The sequence below is a fragment of the Dendrobium catenatum genome, unplaced genomic scaffold (assembly GCF_001605985.2).
Source record: "Dendrobium catenatum unplaced genomic scaffold, ASM160598v2 fragScaff_scaffold_1220, whole genome shotgun sequence".
NCBI classification, from domain to species: Eukaryota; Viridiplantae; Streptophyta; class Magnoliopsida; order Asparagales; family Orchidaceae; genus Dendrobium; species Dendrobium catenatum.
The window spans coordinates 9886542-9891364 of record NW_021319682.1 but is presented as its reverse complement, the minus strand read 5'-3'; positions in this window follow the sequence as shown (position 1 = coordinate 9891364).

Sequence of the window (4823 nt, the reverse complement as noted above, 5' to 3'; positions counted from 1 at the left end):
CACGGGACCTTACCAATCTGCAGCAGCCCCTTCCCTACACTGGAGCCGAAACCATCTCCACGGCCAACGGCAGCTCTCTTCCAATTCAACACACTAGTCAAGGTCTACTACCTCTCCCTGACTCCAATCGTAAGCTTCTTCTTCGCAATTTACTTCACGTTCCAATGCTATCTCACAATCTCATTTCAATCCACAAACTAGCCTCCGATAATAACTGTTCTATTTCTTTTGATTCACATGGCTTTGTTATCAAGGATCTTACGGTCAATCAACCTCTCATCCATGTACCCAACCATAACGGACTCTACTCGGTTGCCTCCACCTCATCCAAATTTCCAGTCGCTCTGCAAGCATCTTCATCCATCTCTACAATTTGGCATTCCCGACTTGGACACCCCAACATACGTACTCAGCAGCAACTCGCTCGTCTTTTTAAGTTTATATGTAGTCCTGTATCTTCTTATGTTTATGAATCTTATAATGTGGCTAAAAGCCATAGGTTGTCTTTTCCTTCTTCTTCCTCTCGTGTAACCGAACTGTTTAATCTAATACAATCTGACATTTAGGGTCTAGCTCCTCTCTCCTCTATGGATGGTTTTTTTTTCTATGTTCTTTTTATCGATGATTATACCCGCTTTACGTGGCTATATCTAATGTATACAAAATCTGAAACCTTCACCAAATTTCAACAATTCCATAAATTAATACACACACAATTTAACAAAAACATCAAACAATTGTTGCGGATCTATGGTTTAGGATTCAAGGCTTGTCTCGAGGAAGTTCACCAAAGAATAAGATCTCTTTGGTGTCAAAGGACCCGGTGACTCCGCCGCACCGGGGAAGGTAGAAGTGATTTTGTAAGGGCTTCTCCGCCTAGCTATGGGGGCTAAAGGAGAGTCACATTTTAGTGCAATACTTGGAGGGTGCCTCCAAGGAGTGGACGTAGGTCAAGGTTTGACCGAACCACTATAAATATGGTGTGTTCTTTTCTTATTATTGCTTCCGCATTATTTTCTTCCGCACTTTGATTTCTGTGGTGATTTTGGTTTGAGTTTTATCTTTGGTTTTAAAGTTATCCAATTCACCTCTCTCTTTGTTAGCCTTGGGCCAGTTCACATAGGGCCTAAAATCCCTAACGAACTTTCAACAATTTCGATCGGATGTAGGTGGTGAATTTATCAGCACTGAATTCCTATCGTATCTCATGCAACACAGCATCCACCATCAATTTAGTTGTCCCTATACTCCCGAGCAAAATGGGACGGCAGAACGAAAGCATCGTCACCTTTTGGAGATGACTCGCACACTTCTTCATCAAGCACATCTTCCCCATCTCTATTGGGCTGAAGCCTTGTTAACCTCAAATTATTTTATAAACAGACTACCAACCAAGGCCTGTAACAACCAAATACGTTACCAGCTTCTCTATAAAACTCTTCCCAACTACTCCTACCTCAGAACCATTGGCTGTCTCTGCTTCCCTTGGTTGCACCCCACCACACCATCTAAATTTCATCCTCGCTCCCAAAGGTTACCGCTGTCTCAACCTTCAAACCAATAAGCTCCACATTTCCCGCCATGTTATATTTCACGAAACTTCTTTTCCCTATGCCTCCTACTCCTCCAACAACTCCCTAAATCCATCTCCCACTATCCCAGCACCAAATTTCTATCCTTACCTTCTGCTTCCGATATCCTCAATCACCCACTCTGCCTTCCAACCTCCCACTGCACCTAATTCAACTTCTCCCTCTATTCCCTCTGTCTCTCCGATCCCAACATTACCAACCCCTTCCCCTTCACCAACCTCCACATCCCAAACTTCTCCACCTCCTCCCCATCCTAATATCCCTTCCACTCATCCTATGCAAACCCTGCTTAAAGCCGGCATTCATCGTCCTAAAATCATCTTCGATCTTCTCACAATTCCCTCCACAACTCTTCTACCCTCCTCCTACACTCAAGCCAACAAACATCCTCATTGGAGAGCTGCCATGTCCGAAGAGTTTCTTGCTCTACAAAAGCAAGGTACATGGTCTCTAGTACCCCCTCCACCTAATACCAAAGTGCTAGGCTGCAGATGGACGTTCCATATCAAACACAAACCGACCGGCGAGGTAGATCGCTACAAAGCACATCTCGTCGCTCAAGGTTTTGGCCAAGAATTTGGTATCAATTTTGGCGAGACATTCAGCCCAGTGGCTAAGATGCCTACGATCAGAGTACTCCTCCTACTCTCCATTCAGTACAAGTGGCCGGTTCTCCAATTCGACATCTCTAATGTGTTCCTTCATGGAGACTTGCATGACGATGTCTATATGGCACAGCACCCAAGCTTCACGGATCGGGATAATCCCCACCTCGTGTGCAAACTCCACAAAGCATTATACGGCCTTAAGCAAGCCCCGCAGGAATGGTACAACAAATTCACATCTGCTCTACTCGAATTTGGTTTCTCCTTCAGCAAGGCTGGCCCTTCTCTTCTATGCTTCTCACGGGACAACTCCAAGATCTATCTACTTATCTACGTGGATGATCTTTTGTTAACCGGCAATGATTCGACCACCTTACAGCAGCTTATCACTCAACTTCATAACAAGTTCTCCCTAAAACAACTTGGCGAGATCCATAACTTTATGGGAATTCATGTTAAAAAATAGTCCTCTGGTCTACTTCTAAATCAATCCCAGTACGCGATGGACATTCTTCGTTCGGCTGGACTTCAACACAGTAAACCTGTAGCCACCCCAATGATTCCCAAACCAACTACCGATTCGACTGCTGCTCTTCCATTCCGTGATCCAACTCATTACAGATGCTTGGCTGATCACTCAATTATCTTACTATCACTCGACCTGATATAACCTTTGATGTCAACAACATCTGTCAGCGCATGCACAGTCCAACTAATGTAGACTATACAGCCCTTAAGCGTCTACTTCGATACATATAGGGGACAATTCACTTTGGACTTCCACTAACAGCCGGCTCACTTCATCTAACCACTTACTCTGATGCTGACTGGGCCAGTTACTCAGTTGATCGAAAATATATAACCGAATTTTACATTTTCCTTGGAAAGAGCCTCATATCTTGGTGTGTCAAGAAATAAATTACAGTGGCCAAATCCTCATCTGAGGAAGAATACCGAGCTCTTGCTTCAGCCACCTCGGATATCTTTTGGCTTCGTCGTCTCCTAGCAGACTTTCATGTTTTGCAGCCACTGCCGACACCACTACATTGTGACAATACTTCTGCACTTGCATTGGCTCTTAATCTGGTCTTTCATGCGGCACCAAGCACATCAAAATTGACTACCAATTCATCAGGCAGCACATCAACAACAAAGAGATTCAAGTCCACCACATTAGCTCGGCGGATCAACCGGCCGATATTCTTACCAAACCGCTCCCACCCCAACGGTTTGAAGAACTATGCACCAAATTGAACATTCGCCCATCAAATGCTCAATTTGAGGGGGGCTGTTAGGCATTGTGTGCACTGCGGTATAGCACACCACACCAAATCATTACTTCCATTCCACTTCTCTGCCACTTCTGTGTATAACGGCTAGGGTATTACATGGGCACAACCTCTATTTATATACATATAATGTAATGTGGGAACCATTCCAAGATAGATGAAAATACTTCTTCCTCCACTGCATCCTCTTTGTTATCATTCTCTTTGTTTCCTCTAACCATCTTGCATGTTCTCTCATTTTTTACCATAATTAGGCGTTTGTTCATCTAGCCATAATTCCAATTGATCAGTCCTGTAATTTTCAATTCTCTTCCATTGATAATTTAGCTTGTAATTTTTTATTAGATTTTCTCTTTCTCCATGTCAAGCAACAAAAGATATCATTTAAGATCATAGTGATGGATGAAATTTGTTCTTCAATTTTGAATGAACGTGATGATCCTCCACATTTTTTAGTCATTTTGCGAGTTACATATGTTATTCATTATCATGCAGCTACACACAAAATTTTCACGCTATGATTTACATTTGAAACTTCCAAAAGGGCATGAGAGAAGTAGATGTATTAGTTTGATGGCTGTTGTTTCACTAGAGGTGAAGAAGATGCAAAATTTGACATTTTGAGGTGTTTAAATTCTCAAAATAAGAAGACAAAAGAAATAAGTAGAAGGAGAATCTTTTTCGTTCATTTTCATATCTCATCCTCCTCAAACATGGGGTATTTATAGCTTTACATTGTATTAAGCTAATGACTTCTCCTAATTAATCAAACCTTGACTATTAAATGGTTGCAAGTGGATTCACATCTCTCTCTCTCTCTCTCTCTCTCTCTCTCTCATATTTAGTAAAAGTGTTTTTGACCTATCAAATGAGCTTATGCGTGAACATATATATATATATATAAAGTATGTATTCTATTAATAATAAAATTTATAGTATTTATTATTATATATATAATTATTTCTAATATTATAGTAGATGATTTTTAACTAGCCATACCAAGCCTTGATTCATAGCGTTAACTAAACGATCATGAGCTTAAAAATATTCTTTATGTAAGACAATAAGCTTGTTTCATCAACACTTTAAAGAAATATTCAGAAACATAATTAAATACCTTTACGAATTATTAAACAAATTCATTCTTTTCTGAAAGGACTATGACAAAACAAATGAAATTGAACTTTTTATTTTATAAAAATATTTTATATTTAAGAAAACCAAAAATATGATGAGAAAATTCATAAAGTAGATTGATTTAACCGAGCTCTGACGCAGCCCTTAATTCAGCTTTTATCTAATTTTAGAGCTCGTTACAGCTTTATTTGATTTGCATC